The sequence below is a fragment of the Mastomys coucha genome, unplaced genomic scaffold, assembly GCF_008632895.1.
Source record: "Mastomys coucha isolate ucsf_1 unplaced genomic scaffold, UCSF_Mcou_1 pScaffold22, whole genome shotgun sequence".
NCBI lineage: Eukaryota > Metazoa > Chordata > Mammalia > Rodentia > Muridae > Mastomys > Mastomys coucha.
In genome coordinates, this window is record NW_022196905.1 from 226,639,819 (window position 1) to 226,659,561 (window position 19,743).

The 19,743-nt window shown below is 51.0% G+C and overlaps 1 protein-coding gene across 3 annotated transcripts in view; it reads left to right on the forward strand.

Annotated features, from left to right (window-relative positions):
* The first annotated feature begins 143 nt into the window (after positions 1-143).
* Positions 144-19,743, forward strand: part of Adcy7 (adenylate cyclase 7) — a 58,211-nt gene continuing 38,611 nt past the window's right edge. The window contains exon 1 of one of the 3 annotated variants that reach the window (XM_031340775.1): positions 144-165. The gene's annotated coding sequence lies outside the window, so the exon portion shown is untranslated. Of the gene's footprint in view, positions 166-197; positions 326-16,812; positions 17,041-19,743 lie in introns of those variants that run through there. The other 2 variants (XM_031340772.1, XM_031340769.1) reach the window with 2 other exon arrangements.

The window sequence follows — 19,743 nt, forward strand, 5'->3', positions numbered from 1 at the left end:
TCTCTCTCTCTGGTCTCCACAGAGGTGGGAATGGGCCGGGCGCCGTGGACCACGTGGGAGAGATACTTCGGGAACCCGGAGATGAGGTCTGGCTAGTGACCTAAGGCTGCGGGCGTGGCTCCCTCCTGCAGCCTCAGGGACACCGGAGATGGCCGAGCGCCGCAGGTAACAGGGTCGGAGGCGGCTCCGCGGGGATCGTGTGGGGAAGTTCCCGAGCTCCCCAGCCTGCGCCCCGTGCGGTCAGTGAGACCAGCTGGGGGCGCCCGGGCTCTCGAGCTCGCCGGCGGGAACTCCAGAGCGCCTGGGCCCTCGGCGGTGGCGGCAGGTGAGTGCGAGCGAGCGCGGGCTAGGACGCCCCTGGGCACGGGCGACAGGAGTGGTTGTGGGGTCCTTGCCTCCGATCCTGCGGGACAGGACACACAGGGTGGTCTTGGGAGGCTCGGCCCGCGCTTCTCCCGCGGGGGCGTGGGATCCAGGCAGGCCGCCTCCGACCCGCGCTTCTCCTCTGAAGCTTTCTTCCCAGCCCGGGGGAGACGTGGGAGGCGCGAGGCTCTGGACCACCGGGGTGCCGGTTCCCGCACACCCCCTCCCTGGGCTCTTGGTGGTAGGGATGCTCTGCTCTGTGGCTGGGGAGCTGGCTAGGGGTCTAATCTGCTTGGAGTGACTAAGGGACACGCTCATGAAGAGCCATCATCCAGCTGGAGCCATCATCCAACTGGGCCCCTCACCTCCGCTAAGGGGTTAGGGTTCGCAATGAGCCCCACCGGCTCCGCATGCCTTCCACTGGAAGGAAATGGCAAGGTGCCGAGGTGCTGAGGACCTGGCTAGCGCTCTTGGATGTCTTTCTCAGGGTAGCGGCTCTCCTACAGAGGCCCAACCCAGAGCCAAAGCTGGAGAAAGAGTAGGACCAGAGCCCGGGATGCTGGACGGAGGATAGGATACAATCAGTAGAACCGCCTGGGGCCAGCCAGCTTTAGGCCCGAAGAGGAAGGAACTGTTGGAGCAGATGCAGGGGCCACACAGAGTAGGGCAGCTTGTACACTGGTGACTTGGAGTTTGGTTGGACAAGGAAGGTCAGGCCCTAGATCTGTGGGGAGACAGGCCCACTTGGAAGCTGCTGCTGGGCCCATGCAGACTGGAAGCCAGCCTCCCCTGGATGAGTTGGGTCATTATCTGTGTGGACATCTGGGTGCTGAATAAAGGGTCCTCCAGTACTAGGTCATCTTGGTGTTCCATGTCCTTGGGATTTGGGGAGTGAATGATCTTTTGGGGCCTTCTATAAACAAGGTCTGGGGGAGGCCGAGTCCTCCAATACCAAAGGGTTCTGAACATGCCTTGTGCCAATTCACTATGAGTTAGGGAAGGGTGGAGTCAGCAGCCCAACTGACAGCGGGAAGGCTGAGGTCATTCCAGTGTCAAGGCAATTCAAGCTAGGAGCTAGGAATAAGGCCTAGTCTTCTGGCCTTCTCATCTAGTTCTGACATGATGCTTGTGTGTCTGACCTGTGAACCAAACACCCGTGCCCAAAGGCATAGTCTCCAGTGGGCCTAAGATCACCTGAGGGGAGAAAGGCCATACTGCTTGCCCAGTGCCTGAGTGGCCACTTCTCCCTCTGGTACCTCCTCTGCACTGCATCTCACTTCTTGGATGCTCCTCTTTAGTTGCTGGGCATAGTGGGTTGGCCTGTGTTGTCCCCGTCCTTATCGTAGTGAAGGAACCGTAGTCGCTCTTCCTACCAGCAGGGTAGATGGGTGAGTTAAGTTAGTCTCAGGTGGTCATGCCCTCCAAAGGCCCCTGGATGTTAGGGAAGGCAGGGCGGCTTTTCCTTCCCTCCTGTGTCCATACTGCAGCCTGGCTCATTTGTGGAGTGTGGTCTTTGTGGAGGAGTCTTTGGAGAAGTTCGTTGATGTTATTTATCTGTCTTATGCAGTGTTTTCAGAATGCCATAGTAGGGGAGGAGAGGCCATGTTCATTCTGGTAAGTTTTCTGTAGCAGCCCTGGGCATGTGACACTTTGTTTTGCATGAAGCTGGTGTACCGACTAGAGCTCCCCACGGTAAGGCCATGAGGTGTTTTGGTCTCAACGGAAAGACCTGGGACACAGGTGGAGGCCCAGCCCCAGGGTTCCCCTATAGAGCTATGCAGAGCCAGATCTGAGATGTGTGCTTTGTTCCCTGCTGAGAGGAGGCTGGACAGAGGGCAGATGGGGAGATAACTGGGGGCAGGCAGATTTCCTTCCTGGGGACAGTAGGCCAAGGATGGAGGTGGCAAGCTTAGTGACAGCTTTCACTTGAGAGCCAGTGCTTCCCGGTCCTCAGAATGGTGAGTGGGGGTCTGGTTTAGGTTCTGGGATGAGTCCCTTGCCCCGTCCACGGGGCTCTGGGCACTGGAGCACAGTCCCCTTCTGAGGCAGCTGAATGTGTGAGCTCAGCCCAGTGACTCCTGCTGCTCTCTGCAGTTATGTCTACTTCCCTGTCCCTTTCTCAACCTTTGCTTGGTGTTTTCCCCCCCTCCCCAAACCCATACTCCCCAGGCTGCACATCTCTAGCCTGCTTTGAAAAGTCTTCAGGCCCTGGCTTCAGAGATGGCCTCAGCATCCCTTCAGCCTGGTTGGTCTGTGGGTCAGGGAAATGGCCTAGAGCTCTTGGGACTTTAGGTGCTGTCTGTCTGTCTCTGGGGTGGTTATCTTCTTTTCCCTTTTGAGCCTAGTGGCCTGGCCTGCTGCTGCTATTCTAGGAAGAGAAAAGGCAAGGGCTTTCGAGATAGCCCAGTCAGTAAAGCGCTTGCACATGATGACCTGAGTTCAATCCCCAGAACTAGACAAACTGCATGGGCCAGGTGTGGTGGCACACTCGGGTGGCAGAGGCAGGTGGATCTCTGTGTTCTGGGTCAGCCATGTCTACAGAAGAGTTCCAGGCCCAGCAGGGCTATATTGAGCCCCACCCTACCCCATCCCCTCTCAGTTTTTCATGAAGATTTCTGTCCTGGAACATGCTCTGTAGACCAGGCTAGCCTTGAACTTAGAGATCTACCTGCCTCTGTCTCCCAAGTGCTGGAATTAAAGGTGTGCACCACTACCCCCTGCCTAAGAGATCTCACCTCAAAGAAACAAAACAAAACAAAAACAACAAACCATACCATACCACACCAAACCAAACCAAAAAGCTGAGTGATATGTCACACACACACACTTGTAAAGCCAGTATAAGAGAGGCAGAGACAGACAGAACCCTGAGGTTTGCTGGCCATTCAGTCTTGCCTGACCCCCTGTTCCAGAGCAGTGGGAAAGTCTGTTTTAAGAAACAAGGTGGGGGCTGGTGAGATGGCTCAGTGGGGAAGAGCACCGACTGCTCTTCAGAAGGTCATGAGTTCAAATCCCAGCAACCACATGGTGGCTCACAACCACCCGTAATGAGATCTGACTCCCTCTTCTGGTGCATCTGAAGACAGCTACAGTGTAGTTACATATAATAAATAAATAAATCTTTTAAAGAAAAGAAAAACAAAAGCACAACACAACAAAAATGTACATTTACTTATTAAAAAAAAAAAAGAAACAAGGTGGATCTGAGAAATAAACACATATGCTTGACTTCTGACCTTTACATGTACATGTGTGGACTCACCCCACCCCTATATCCCTCACACCTAAACGAGAAAAGACAGGTACCTCTGGACCCGTCTCTCCTCCGTCCCCTTTGTTCCCGTGGGAGTCTTCTCTGTCTGAGTACAGTGTTTATCTTCCAGTGGCTCACTAGGGACACAGAATGAGGAGGTGGCACATGGCTGGGGCCACAGCCAAGTATGGGAGCTGAGCAGGAACCCAGGTAGTATGCACAGAAAGGTGCTTCTTAATGGCCACCTGCTAAGTGAGATGTCTATGCACAGCTGCCACCTGCTGCAGAGGAAGCCCAGTCCCAGCTGCTTACAACGGACGTTGCTGTTTGCACTCTGAGGCCTGGAGACAAGTGTACAGCCCAGGAGGGGTACCCCTCTTGAGCTTAATCTCCCACTCCTCTTTTCTTGTGCTATGACTCTGGTCAAGCAATCTCACTGATCTAGGCTTCTCATCAGTAAAATGGAGAGAGTAAGAATTAAAGTCCATGGACCAGCTTCAGCTGAAGGATAGGAAAGAGACCTGAGAGTGAGCTGCAGCATGGGAGCCCGGGACTGAGAAAGCTGGAAAGGTTATGAGAGCAGTGTACTGGAAACGAGATGCGGATGTTTTATGATAAGAGCTGTGTGATGGATGATGGGGCATTTGTCTAGCTTGCACCAAGCCTTGGGTTCCATCCTAGTACCAGAAAAACCACACACGTGCACACATGTGTACACATGTGTACACACGCACACACATTTATATACTCACGCACACACACACATACACACTCTCATGCACACAAACATATATGTTCACACGTGCTTGCACACACACAGGTATACCCACAAGCACACACACTCACACACAGGTATACATACAGAACTATTAAAGAGATCTATACAGACAGACAATAAGGAAAATGGAGCAACTATATGAATGAGCAGAAAGAGCATAGAATTCTTTAAGACTTTCCTGAAATTTTTTATTCTCTTTATTTTAAAACACTACAAGTCGTTGAATTTGTGATCTTCGGCTCTACCTGCTGAATGCTGGGATGGCAGACATGAACCAGCATTGCAGTATAAACTTTGAAATAATGCCTTTCCTATGAAAATGGGGTCTGAATGAAATAACATTCTCTTGAACTCGGGAAAGACTAGCTTTAGTGTTCTTTTATCTAGGCTGGGCTAAGTATGTCCTGTCTCATTGTCAGAATAACTTGAGAGGCAGATCTTAATTCTCGGTATTGCAGATCACAGCCGTTAAACCCCAGAGAGGTCACATGGTTTGCCCAGGTCTACAGAGCAGACTCAAGGGCATCCACAGGAGGAGCCCAGGAGTGCCTAGGGTTTTCTTCAGATTGATTGCTACACAAAACTACCATTTTCTCTTTTGCCTACTCAGGAGCTCAGTGCTACTGGCTCTGTTGCAGCATGGCAGTCATTGCCTGAAGTGCAGTGGCCATCGGTCTTTATATCCGGGCTTTAGCTAGCCAGAGTTTTATGTGTGGACCCCTACCACTGCCCCCCAACCCCCTACCCAAGCCCAGCCTGTCTTACTGGTCGGTCAGGGGCTCCTTCCTTCATTGTGAGTAGCATGGGTTCTGGGGAGTATTGTCTTCGCAGTTCTCCTTCGGTCCTGACCACAGCTCCGACTGTATACTTGTCTCCCTATATAGGACTCTCATGAGGTTATTAGTCTCTGGTCCCTCACCAGGGTTGGGTAGGACTGGTGCTTACAGAGGGCCCAGGCTGTGGTTTTTGCCTTACCTTGGCTTACATAGGAAGTAGCCACTTCTTTTCTGAGCTTCTGGGTTATAAAATGGGGACACATACATCCGAGGCCTCCTTCAAGGACCATTCTGCCAATGAGGAAAGAATGGCTTTGGACATAGCTGGTCTAACAGCCTGGGAGCGGGGTCTTTAGGCAGGAAAGGAGCTCATGGGAGGAGTGGTGGCCACAGGCATGGTATATGTGACCCTATGCATGTGCATTGCAGTTTCTACCTCATAGAGGAGGGACCAGGCCCTGTGAAGATGGATAGGGGCTTAAGCTGGTGACTGTGAAGCAGGGACACTGGCTTTATGGCCCTCAGGAGTCTTCAACCAGGGACATCACGATGAGTAGATGTCAGAGCATCTTCTGCCTTCTAGCTGGAAGGCTTTGTATCATGGTCCTTATTTTGTGTTGGCTTTCATTAGTAAATTCTGGAAACATCCCAACTTGATTATTGAAATAAAAAGTCAGAAACTACAGTAATAATGTGGGAATAAAACCTTACAGCCACCTTTTGCTCCCCACCTTTTGGGGGTGATTTTTGAGACAGGGTCTTTTTTTTTTTTTTTTTTTTTTTTTGAAACAGGGTTTTTCTGGATAGCCCTGGCTGTCCTGGAACTCACTCTATAGCCCAGGCTGGCCTCGAACTCAGAAATCCGCCTGCCTCTGCCTCCCAAGTGCTGGGATTAAAGGCGTGTGCCACCACCGCCTGGCTGAGACAGGGTCTTAATATGTATCCCAAATTAGCCTTGAACTTTTGATCCGCCTGCCTCAGTCTACCCAAGTACTAGGATTACAGGTGTGCACTAGCACTCAGGGATTGGGTCTTTACTCTTTAGAGAAGAATGCTGTATGCTGAAATATGTCCTTTCAACCAATTTCTTCTTAACTTTTGGCATTTGTACCCATGAGTGCATGCACATATGTATACACACACGGTGGTGGTGGGGGAGAGGAGCCTTGTCCTGGCTATTCCAGAGATTGAGGCAGGAGGACCACAAGTTCAAGGACAGCTTGGACTATAGAGCAGGTTCCAGAAAAGTCTGAATAACTTAGTGAGACCCTGTCTTGACTCACAAGGCAAGAGCAGACCTAGAGAGAAAACTTTGTCAGCAAAGTGCTTGCCATGCAAGTGTGAGATTGTGATTGGATCTCTAGCGCCTTCATAAAAACTCAGGTGCAGGGACACACACTTGTAATGCCAAAGCTTGCTTGGGAGATAGTGGAGACAAGAGGGTCTCAGGGTATGCCAGCCAGCCCATCTAGCCAAGTTGGTGAGTTCCATGTTCAGTGGGAGAGCCTGTCTCAAAAAATAAGGTGAGAATGTGACTTCGGAAGGCAGAGTCTCAGTGCCAATAAGCCTCACTTAGGAGGACATACATATGCATGAATGACAATAATCACTCAGCTAGCGCATGTGCACTGCCCCACATGAACATGTACACACACACACACACACATACACACACACACACACACACATCAAAAGCAGGGTTGGGAATGTAGTTCAGGGGCAGAGCGCTTGCCTAGTACTTGTGAGGCTCTGGGTTCAGTACAAAAGAGGAAAAAGAGCATCAGAGCTTTCCTGCCGGCTCTTAAAGAGGAACGCCACACCCCTGCTCTTTGTGGCATTGGGGACTGGAGACTAAGGGTTTCAGACAGACCAGCATTCAACCAGGGGAGTTTATTTACTGGTTTTCCTGAGCCTTGCAGCTGGACATTAAGAGTGTTCCCAATATTTTTCAAATTTGTATTTTTATTTATGTTCATGTGTATGTGGTGGTGGTGGTGAGAGGGAGCCATTTGCATGTGAGTGCAGGTGCCTCTGAAGGCAAGAGGCATGAGGTGTTGGATCCACTCGAACTGGAGTTGCAGGTGGTTGTAACATGTGGCCGACATGTATGCTGAGAACACAGATCCTCTGCAAGAGCAGTCTGTACTCTTAAATGCTAAGCTATCTCTCCAGCCACCCTTTCCAGTACTTTTGTAGTTAGAGCTTTGCTCAAACAGCCAGCAGCCATATCCTTGCATGCAGTGGGAAACCCTTTGTAGGTTAAGGTAAAATGGGTCCTTTTCTTGACACAGAAGTGGCCGCAGAGAAACATGGGTTTATGTTAAGCTGCATCTGGGGTGTGGACATTGCAGGCTCTGAGGCTTGGCTCCCTGGTAAACTCCTTTGTGGTTGGAGGATGAGGCAGAGAGGAGGAGCTCCTTCGAGAGGGCTCTGCCAGGACAGGCATGAGATGCTGGAAGCTATAATCTGAGCCCAACAGATGACGTGCGTGTACATGGGGAAGGTAGCGCTCTGACTGACAAGTCATGTTGAGGGAGAGGCCCTGCAGCCAGCTGGACTCCCAGAAGTCTGGAAGGCTGGGGAAGCTATATCGGTCTGTCTTCTCTCCAGTCGGGAGTGAGGTACACTGGCTGAGGTCCTATTGAGCTACCTTCCCTGTCAGGACCACATATCCCTCACCTGTAGAAGGGGCTAAAAGTCACTGGGATAAGACAACAGGTACCAGAGCTCCCATGGGGATGTGCTTTACCATTTCATTATGGACAAATGAACGTGTGCAGAATAATACAGTCACGCCACAGACTCATCAGCAGCCTACACAGCTTGGCTAGCCTCGAGTCATCTCCGCCCACACACTTCCCCTTCCAGACAACGGATCACTTCATCCATAGAAGTTGGAGTCTGTTCTGTTTTACAAACAGATAATAATTCTGGAACACACACATGACCCTCAAATCTGTTAGCACTAATAAAGGAATGCAGTACATTTCAGGTTGCAGACTCCACACACACTGTGTTTCTACACTCTCACAGAGAACCAGCCAGAGAAGAAATAAATCCCATCGCTAATAGCATCGCAGCCCAGGAGAGTCTTAGCAATACATTTATAAAGGAGATGGAAGCTCTGCAGACTTTAGCTGAAATGGTTCAAGGACTGATGAAAGAAACCGAATAAAAAAAAAATAAATGGAAATATATCCCATGTTCATGGATTGGAAGGATTCATACTGTTGAAATGTTTAAATCTCCCCAGGTGATCAACAGACTGAGTATAACCTCTATAAAAATTTCAACAACAATTTTCAGAGAAATAGGAAGAAATACTTCAAAGTTCATGTAAAACCATAAGTTACCCTAAATAGCCAAAGCTATCTCAAGCAAAAAGACTCAGGCTGAAAATGCTACAAAGCTTATGAAATTAAAACAGTATGGAGCTAGCACAATGGAACTGGATAGGGAACGCCCAGCAGTGAACCCATGTATTATGACTGATTCCAACCAGATGCCGAAAATACATGAAGGGACAAGGACAGTGAAAACTAGGTATTTGCTTATAAGAGCATGAAACTAGGCTCTAACACACGTGCGCGCGTGCGCGCGCACACACACACACACACACACACACACACACACACACACACAGAGCCCAAAGGTCTAGAGGCATAAAACCTGAGACTACAAAACTTCTTGAAGAAGAGAGAGAGAAAGGGGAGCTAGAAAATCTGGATTTTAATCTCAGGTTGTGGGATCACATGAGACTACACGGACAAGAGGCAGCCATGGGAAGAGATGGTGTGTGAACTAGGAAATATTTGCAAGGTGAACATCTAATAAGGGGTTAATGTCCAAAATATATGAGATAGTAAAATAATAGCAAGAAACTAAAGAGCCTTATTTAAAATGGGCTAAGGACATGCATGGACATGAGGCTACAAATGAACAACGGACATACACCAATATGCTCGTTAGTCATCAGGGAAGCATACATCCAAAACCGCAAGGAGAGGCTACGTCACACCTGTCAGAATGGCTATTAGCAAAAGGATGACAGATGACTGTTGGCCATGTGTGGAGATAGGAAACCGTTGTACAGTGTTGGTGGGAATGGAGTCAGTGCAGCTATTACTGAGAATGGAGAGGAGGCGTCTCAAGAAACGAGGAGCAGAGCTAACACATGATCCAGCACTGAGTATATAGCCAAAAGTCTTGAAATCAGTTTGCTAAAGAGACCCTGTCTACACTCCCATGTCTGTAGCAACTCCATCCACCATAGGGAGGCACAGAGGCAGCCTCCTGTCCCATCAGCAGATACATGATGGAGATATTTGTTACATAGTTACACAATGAAGTACTATGTCACCTATAAAAGGAGGACAATAGTCAGGAAAGGCCAAGAAGCCCAAATACTGCCCACTTTTACCTCTATGTAGGATACAAAATAATCAAACTCAGAAGCAAGAGAGGGCGGGCACTTTGATGGGGCACATTCATTCGATGGGACACTCTTCAAGAGAGCAATGGCCCAGTAAGGTGACTATTCATAATGTGCATGTCCTGCTTACGGGACTTTCAAGTGCTCTACCAGGAAGAAACAACCAATACTGAGGTGTACACCACGGCCTGTGCTGTAGGTGCCCTGGAGGCAGAGCAGAGACAGAGCAAAAGGATCTCCATGAGTTTGGGGCCAGCCTAGTCTATACAGTGAGTTTCAGGCCAGCCAAAGTTACGTAGTGAGACCCTGTCTCAAAAAACAAAAAATAAGGGTTGGAGAGATGGCTTAGTGGTTAAGAACACTCACTGTTCTTCCAGAGGTCCTGAGTTCAGTTCCCAGCACCCACATTACAGATGCAACTATCTATAATGAGAGCGATGCCATCTTCTGGTGTGTCTGAAAACAGTGATAGTGTATTTACAAATATAAAGTAAATAAATCTTTTAAAAAATATTTAAAAACAAAACAAAAGCCCAGATCTAGATGAGTCTTGTTACTGCTGTATTTCTCATCTGCTGCATGTGTGGGGTTATTCTCATCTCCTGCCTGCCTCACTTGTGGCTTCGTCGGTAGAATGTTTGCTTAGTATCCAGGAAGCTTTTGGTTCTATCTGCAGTATAACATAAACAAGGTGTGGTGGGGAAGGCCACAGGATTAAGAGTTCAAGGTCACACTTGGCACCAGAGAGTGTTCAAGGCCAGCCTGGGCTAGAGACCTTTTCTTAAAAGGCAAAATGAAATAAAAATTGCTCACATACAGTAATGATTTTAAGTCCTGCAATATCTTCTTCTGACTTCTTTTTCTACATGGTGCTGGGTGTGATTTTTTTTCTATGTGGAACTGGGTGTGAACCCAGGGCCTGGTACACACAAGGCTTTGCTCCTTGCTTCCCAGGCTGTGTTGGAAGGGATGTGATCTTCCTCTTGCCCTCCCAAGGTCATTCTGCGCTGGATACAGGAAAGGTCAGGCACTTAGCGGGGGCCCTACTGCCAAATCTTTCAAAGGGAAATCAGACATTTGGCTGGCAGGGCCATTGCTTTCACATCTGTTCGGTTTAGGCGTCTCTGCTATTACTCAACATACCATGACCTGGACTGCCCTCTTCCTTCTGCAAAAGCTCTCTCTCTCAGGCCTGGCCAACATCTGCTGATCTTGGAGCTGCCAGGCAAGTGGGGCTTTCTTCTTACCTCTCATGAGAGTTGGCCAAGCAGCAGGTATGGCATTTCTATTCAGATGGGGTGTGTGTGGGGAGTGGGGGGGGTGGGGGAGGGCGGTAGGGCTGGATTTGGGAAAGCATCCTGTTTAGTGAGATGGACATTTGGAGCAGCTCTGATGCCCACCAGCCGTTCACCCTTCTGGACCACCAGTGGCTTGGAGCCTTGAGGCCCTAGCATTTCCTTAGCTCATCATGGCTTGCGTGACCCTAGTAAGTCCCTTCCCCTCTGGAAACTCCGCTGTCTGCCTATGGTATGAAGGCGTAACCAGAACATTGATTATGTGCCCTGCCTGGACCGGAAGGGATCTCCGTGTGTCCCAGAGCCCAGGCTGGGGAGGAGTTGGTTTGAAAGAGGTGAGTCTAAGCATTGGAATGCCCCTCGGACCTCAGGCGAAAATCCATCTGCAGGGAGGCAGAGTGACAGAACCACAAGGTTGGCAAGCCACCCCTGAAAGGGCAGCGCGTGGAATGATGGGAAGGGGACAGTGGACTGGAGGCTGTAGTTCAATCTGGCAGAAACACCACAAGGTCCTTTAGATTGCTCTGGCTGGAGGAAATCCTCCTTCTGTGGGGGCTCTGAGACAAGAGACTAGCGGTGCTTTGCATCCTCCTGAACAGGCAGGGCTGCCATGTGAGAGGGAAAGAGACCAGTCTTTTGGAGCTATGTCAGACACTCTGCTCCAGTCCAAGGTAAAGGAAGGAAAGAGGATTTATACCATGCTTGGACGTGAACCCGGGGAAGCTCTGGCATGAGCCTTGCGCGGCTGGACCCAGAGGCTCTGACGGCCATGAAGATTCTTCTGTGTAGCTCTCCCATTCTTTCATTGTGACACACTTCTCAGGCACGGTACTTGTTACCTTGTCTGCTGCCATGTGGAGGCTGATTAGCTTTCCCTCAGTTTCAGTGGTCAGACCTTCAGGCCTCGTGGCTGTGGTTTGGGGGGGGGGGTGTCCCTTGAGACTGTAGCCAGACTGCTCAGGAAGGTGCGAGCCTGATAGAGTGCTGGGGGTCTGCTCCCAAGATGGCTTCCTCTAAAGGGGCTAATCCAAGAGAGAAGCCATGATGGCTTCCCTCACCTCAGAGGTCCCATGTGATTTTAGTGATTTGTTTGTTTGTTCGTTTTGTTTTTTAGTGGTTGTAAAGGGAATAAGGGATATGTCAGGTCTGAATACCACGAAGCAGGGTCCTTGGAGGCTCACAGGCACAAAGCCTTATGAACAGCTCCTTATGGGACCCTTGCTCCCCTATAAGCCATAGTGGTCCGTTTAAAAGTCCCATGCCTTCCTTCCGTGGCTCTCTGGCCACAAGGACTCCTTTGGGCTGTTTTCCCAGGACTGGAGAGATGCACAGGTTAGTGTTGCCTGTTTTCTGTGGAGGGACCCATGGCGATGGACCTTAGTCCCAGAAAGAAGGCTTCCTGTATCTGACTTGACAGAATTTGTAGTATTTTGACATGACCAGGAAGGAAAGGGGCCTGGTTGGATGCTAAGCTAAGGGAGCCGGGGTCTAAAAGACTTGGGCTGAGTGCTGGGGTCTCACTGAGTGCTCCTTTCTCACTGGAGGCTGAGAAAGGAGGCTTGATCCTGAGGCCCAAGTTAGCCATGTAAACTCCATGAGGAGAGGAGGCAGGAGGCAGGCCCCTGGGTTTGGAACTGTGAGGATTATACCGGCCAGCATCCCCGCCTGTCTCTTTAACTGAACCCTCACAGTCTCAGCCATTGGTGTGGGACTGTCTTGACTTTACAGAGGCTCCCTGGAATGCTGCGGCTAGGGTGAGGTCACACACACGGAAGCGCTGTCTGTAAAGCTTCATCGCTCTAGGGCGAGGGACTGGGCTGGTGTGAGCTTCCAGCCGATTGCTCAGAGTGTGGTCAGTCCCTTGAGGGCACTGAACCCCCGAGGCAGGAGAGGAAGACCGCAGCTGTGAGGCTATGGGATGGAGTGAAGGCAGTTTCTCTGCTCACGCCTCGGCCCCTAGTTTGAAAGGCACTGGGGTGCTGTGGAGTTTCTCCTGTGGGGGCAGGGCTCCACATCTGGGTTTGACGAACTGGGTCATGCTTTTCGCTCAGCACTCAGTATTATTTGTTGGTTCGCGGGCTCACAGTGTGCCTTGTTTGCCCCTGCCCACCCGGCGTGTGGCGGCAGCCCCATCTTAGGACCCCTTTCTGTGTGGCGGCAGCCCCATCTTAGGACCCCTTTCCGTGGAGACCAAAAAACCCTTCCTGGTGAGGAGATTCTTTTCCTGAGTTGGGACCCCAGATCAGATTGTGGAGCTTTTCAGATCCATGTACCCTGCTTGTAGTGTGGTGGTCGGCACCATCCTGCTGACTCCTAGCCTGGGTACTCTAAGTCAGTTTTGTGTCTAGCCCTGGAGAGGAGGTTGGGTGGAGCCCTGGACAGAAAGATTTCATGGTGGAACCTGCAGAAACCAGTCTGCCTGTTTGCTGCTTCCCAGGCCTGAGGACACTGGGTTCTGGGGGAGTTGGAGGGAGATGGGACATCCTCACAGAAGGTTTGGGAGCCCAATGGGTCAAGGTTTGGAGGTCCTGAGGACCCGTCTACCCTAAGAAAGTCCTGCCTTGCTCCCAGGGAGGGTTGAAAGGAGTGTTGAGGGTACAGCTGTTGAGTCAGGCAGAGGTGGCATGGGTTCCCAGCAAGTTGCTTCTCAGAGCTCTGTTGTGCATTCTCTGAACATCCCTGCCGCCCTCCTCTGAGGAGGAGGTGGGGTCAGACAGTGGAGGAATTAATGAGCTATTCCTGTGTAGTCAATGTGCTGCCTGGAACACAGCAAAGTGTAGAATGTGACCACAGGGGCCACCAGGGGTCAGTGCTGAGAAGACCTCGGGAGGGTGACATATGGGGTGAGGGATATGCCTTGGGGTGCCATGTCCTTCAAGGACAGATAGACAGGGACCCAGGGGAGAGCAGGAAACATTGCTGAATTTGTTATCACTTATCTCATGCCTTCTCTGGATGTCCAGCCTTCCGGGTCTCTTTTCCCTCCCACAGTTAGGATCCTCACCAATGACCAAACTTCTGCATGCTCTCCCCTGCTTCTGGGGTCACTTTCCAGTGGGTCAGAGGGTGCCTATCTCCATTAGCATGAGAAATTCTAGGCCCCTGGGACTTCCCTACCAGAGGGCGGAGCCAACTGCCATCCTCTCCTGGGCTCTTTCTGCTCCCCAGCTCAGGGTCTGGGTCCCCTCTCACCCTGGCTGCATCCTCCTTCTGCTGGGCCTAACTCAAGTCTCGTCCTCTGGTGTAGTCCAAGCCTGTGAGTCTTAGAGCACCCAGCACCAAGCCTCCTGCATAAAATGGTCATTTATCAGTGACCATCAGAAAAAGATGTGTAGTTCAGACAGTCAAGAACACTGACGGGAAGGGGTTTAGGAAGGGTTACACCAGTGTGGTCAACACCAGAGGGAGAGGCAGGACCCCTCTGGCCCCTGAAGGTCCCTTGTGTTCTCTAGTCAGCAGGCTTGCTCAGGGCGCTGCCCAGGGAGCACCGTGCTTCTTTCTCTGGTCCCTGTGTGGTGACCTCGGATGAGCAGGCCACCTTCTTACTGCAGAGTAGCTTGTATGGTCCAGGTCCACGAAGGCTTGTTTGTCTCGTCGTTGTCCCTGGACAGGTAGGCTGGTTTCAGTTTGCCAATCATGCACATGGATCGGATGAACACCTGAATGTGGAGCCATGGGGAAATGTCTGCACCCCAAGGGCTTTCCAGTGTTTCCATTCCTGTTAGTAGGATGTGAGAGCTGGCGCTGAGCCGCCTTCTTGTCAACACTTGGTGCTTTCCTTCTAAGCCTCACTGTCCCAGTGGTACAGCAGAATCCATGTGGCTTTAATTTTCTGCTGGTTCGTGGCACTAAGTACCCTTTCAGGTGCTTACCCATCATTTAAGCAGCATCATTGTTGAAACACGTGCTTAATTTTCGTCTACTTTATTTTTTGTTATTGTTTGCTTGTGACGGGGCCTCACTCTGTTGCTCTTGTTGCTCTGGCTGACGGGAACCCCTGAGCTGAGGCCTCGGAGTATCTAGGACTACAAGTATGTCCCATCATGCTTGGGTGGAGCCTACCTTTTAATGGAACCAATTGTCTTTATTATTATTATTTTATTGGTGTGTGTGTGTGTGTGTGTGTGTGTGTGTGTGTGTGTGAGAGAGAGAGAGAGAGAGAGAGAGAGAGAGAGAGAGAGAGAGAGAGAGAGAGATCATCTCACTATGTGGTTCTGACTGGCCTAGAACTCACTCTGTAAACCAGGCTGGCCTTGAGCTCACAAAGATCCACCTGCCTCTCTTTCCCGAGTCCTGGCATTAAAGGTGTGCACCATTATGCCCCAGCAATTGTCTTTTTTTTTTTCCCCCAAGACAGGGTTTCTCTGTGTAGCCCTGGCTGTTCTGAAACTCACTTTGTAGACCAGGTTGGCCTTGAACTCAGAAATCCACCTGCCCAAGTGCAGGGATTAAAGGCGTGCGCCACCACTGCCCGGTGCAATTGTCTTTTTGTTACTGGTTAGTGGGTAATCTATTTTTAAAATGTTTCATTACATTTTTATTTAGTGTGTGTGTATGTGTGCATGTATGTGGTGTGTCCACATGCATATGCCATGGCGCACGCACGTGTGGAGGTCAGAGGACAGTCTGAAGGAGTGGGGGTTTGTTTTCTCCTACCATGTGGGTTTCCAGGGTTGAACTCAGGTTATCAGGCTTGGCGGCAGGTTCTTTTGCCCACAGCGCCATCTTGCTGGCTCTACGGATGATCTTGGTATAATGTTCCGAAGTCATTTCCAGCTGTCTGTGTGGCACAGGCTTTTACCTATTCTCTTCCTTCGTGACACCTCTTTCTTCTTTGCTTCGGAGCACCCAGGCCTGGGCGACAGTTGCTCGGTAAAGGGTGTGCTCGTGTCTGGTTTCTCTGTGAGTTTCTCTCTGCCCTCCTGTAGCTTCTGCAACAGTCCTGAGTCCCTGTGTGGTCCAACAGCAGACCTGTAGGCCACCCAGTACGGCCCAGCTCAGGGACTGCCTCTGAAATCCCATCCATGTTCTGGTACATGGCTAGTGTGTTCTGGATGCGGGGGCACAAAGGATGTAGCTCTCAGCCTGTGGGAAGACAACCCACCAAGGGGAAGGATAAGGGGATGGGGGCTATACCAGGAATGCCCTACATTGTGGGAGGGGGAGCCTTGCTTTGAGGGGCTCACATGAGAGTTGGGGTGTCTGGAAAAAAGATAGACAGCAATCCCAGCACTCTAGGTTGGATGCAGGGAAGGCTGCCTGAAGAGCAGGCAGGAGGACAGACAGTGCTGTCTGTCTGTCTGCTCATTGCCTCCCAGTCCTTTGCAGTTTGCTGTGTTACCCCGACCTCCCCTGTGACCACAGGAAGAAGTGAGGCCTGCTGTGATAGAAGGGAGCCGGCTTTGCGTCCTGGGGTCATGATGGCCATGGTCGTTGGGGGTCTTCAGGCGGGGGCGCTGCTGTTTTGGAATTAGAGTCCTAAGGCTGAGCCTGGACCTTACTCTTCCCCTAGTCCCGACTGGGGCAGATGTGAAATGCAGATCTGTGACTTCTCAGACGGGTGCCCCAGGCCACCACTTCACTATGGTGGAATGAGTCGGGTGAGGGAAGGGGCCTATCTGGGAGTGGCTGAGCCTGAGCCTCAGGCTCGTGCCAGACTGTCTGCTTTAATTGCTCGATAAGGATGCATCTGCTGCCTGGTTGAAGCAGTCGTCTTGGGGCTTCTAATGGAGGTTTTCACTTCTTGTTTTATAATTTTTTCTTTAAAAAAAAAAAACAAAACATTATTTCAGCTTCAGGCTTCAAATTTCCATGAAGTCATTGGAGCTGGGAGCCTGGCCTGGCAGCTCCCCCACTCCTGTGGCTGGCTTGCAGACTGAGAGAGGGGCCCTCCTCACATCCCCACCACAGCGAGAACTGAGCAGAGCCGAGGGCCCAGTCTTAGCTAGCTAGCCCTCTGCCGCTGCTGCGCTGAGCAGGAAGTGGTGGGTCCCAGATGTGACTCACTCTTATTAGGTAGCCGGTGGAAGGAATCTTCCCATGAGTGAGACTGGACGCCTCTGGAGCCAGGGTATCAAGGTTCCAGCCACCTCCCTGCAGGCACAGAGCTTGGCTGGGCAGCTTCAGTGCCTCAGAAGAGCCAGGTAAATTGTGATTGCGGTGGGGGATGGCACCAGTTCTTTGGCCTGGGCCTGGGGGGACCAGCAGGACAGGCCTTGGGACCCAGGCGCCTGGGAAAGAGGTGAGCCCAGGCCTGGATGCTGGTGGGCCTGGCCTGCTGGTGGAGAGAGGGGGCTCATCAGCTTCTTGGGCAGGCAGCTAGGAGGGTGGTTCCTCAGTGGGGAGCCCAGACAGCTTGGCCCTGGCTTTTCCCAACTTGGCAAAAAAAAAAAAAAAAAGAAAGAAAAAATGGTACTGCTAGCGTCTTAGGCAACAGTGCTGCTCTATTGGCTCTGTTACCTGGAATTCTGTGAGCTGCCTGCTCTTAGATGCCTGCGGTTCTTTCAAGACTGTGATTTTTTTTTTTTTTTTTACATTTACAAGTACATTTTGCTTTTCTCACAGAAAATAAAAATTATAAATAAAATGTAGTAAACAAAACAACAGAAAATAATTCTGAATGTAGAGGCTGGGGTGTAGCTCTAAGGCTCTGGGTTCCATTCACAGCACCAAAAAAAATAAAAGAGACAAAAATGTAAAAGCATCTTCTGAAAGTGATAAACACTTAAAAGAGACAGAAATCCAAGATGTCTAAGAAGAAGGGAACTTTTCCTTCTCCTCCCTCCATCTGTCTCAAGGCCCCGGGTGGGCCACCTAGAGGGGGTCCCATGCACACAGCAGAGGGTGGAGCAGGGGCCCCCCTTCTTGTTCAGGGGCAGGCCAGGCACCATTCTCCCTGGGAGAATCTAGCCTCTGGGAGAGGGTGGCATGGTGTCTGGATTTGGGGTCAAGACAGACCTCAAAGGCTTGGAGACAATAGTGTGGGCTCTGCCTGGAAGGCCCTGCGTCACCCTGAGCACGCTGTAACTCTCAGCTGTAGATGCACAGGTGGTGCAAGGGGTGGTGTAGACCCATGAACCCCAGGGCACGGCTCATTTGTTGTTGCTTGGGAGATCTCAGCCTGTATGTGAATAAACACATTTAAGATTTAGGTATTTAATGTCTGAGTGACTTTTGGGGGAGAAAAAGTAAAGCATGTAGAAAGATATTGAATCTGGCGTGAGATGTGCTATTGTCTTGGAGAGTGGAGACCGCAGTGGTGAGGGCTGGGTGTCAGAGGAAGTCTGAAACACGGCACCCTGCAGGAAGTTCAGCTCTGAGGTCTCTTCATCTCCGTGGAGTGCCCTGTGCACTGGGGCTCCCTGTACCAGGTGTCTGTGTGGGGAGGGAAGGCGGAAGGTCGCAGTGGAAGGAGGAAATGCCACTCTGAGAGTTGGAAGTGGCTTTGAGAGGGCTCCATGTTAGGACTTGGCCCTGGGACTTTAAGGAATGGAGGTGGATGTGGTAAGGGGAAGACAGTGGTGACAGACAAAGGCGTCTTTGGGAAGACAGACAGAGGTCTAGCTTGATGCTGTCCGAAGGACACTCACAGTTCTATTTCTTTGCCCACATGGTCAAAGTCATTCACCGCCCAGTTTATAGGAGAATCAGATGCTGGGGTGTGTGTTCTCCTGGATCAAGTCTCCCCTCCTCCTGTCCCTACCTGTGCACTACAAGGGTAGTGGGCCACCATGCTGGAGGGTGGGGGTGGGGTCAGGACACCCAGTCCTTTCTGGTAAGGTACAGGGTCAAAGGAGAGAACCATTGTGGATGCGTGGGGGAACTAACTGTGGTAAGCATCCTCGAAGAGGGATGCCTGCGCATAGTGTGACTGCTGTCTTTGGACTCACTGTGAGATGGCTGGGTGACATGGGACTTTCCATATGCCTGACCACCTGAGTCTTTACCAGGGTCCAGCCGTCTCGAACACACGATTGTGTCTAACCACAGCAGAGAGGTGCACTGGGAAAGTGTGTCCTTTCTACCCCACTGTTGCTTGGGTCATCCCGAGTGACGAGGTGGTCTGGTCTGACCCTTGATGCTGCCTCTCATTTCTCCAGCTCAGGAAGACAAAACTGTGGGATCCTACATCCTAAGCAAATTAAAAGCCTCCCTCTCCTCTTGTTGGGCACAATATAGTGCTTAGCCCAGCTGGAGAACGATCCTGATTTTCCTGGGAGGAGGCAGCAGGGTCACCGAGGGTCCATGTCACTTTCAGGCCCCAGGAAGGAAATACTCACTGAACTAGACAAGCCTGTGGAGAACCAGAGCTGGGAGAGAATTCTATCTGCAAGTCTGCCACATCTGATCAGTGGCCAGAGGAATGGGTCGCCTGGGGGTCATCAGCCCCACCCCCCACCCCGTTCCATTCTAGCAGAACTCTACTATACCTCACTGTATAGGACCAGCAAAGGGTGGAGCCTGTTTCTGTGTCTGTGAAATGGTTTGCTGTGAGTTCCTAGTGCTCCAAAAATGCTGGTGTTATCATATAACAGGGTTCCTCTCTGCCTTGGGTGGGAGATAGGCAGTGAGGGTAGGGAAGGCCAGTGGGCAGCTCTGGGACAGTCCATGTCCCTTGTTGATCCTTTTCCTTCTCATCCTCTGTTTTCTCATCTGTAAGATGGAGCTGATGGCGCCCCACAGGTAAATGTGAGGTTCCGACACACGCTCTGATGGACAGCTTGTAGAGCATCAGCTTCTACTGTAGCTTGGGGGAAGGATGGTCTATGGGCTCTGCTCTTGTCCTTTGGCCTTCTGCCCTGACACCCTGAGGGGTGGCCCAGCACTTCCTGCTAGCCACAGGCATC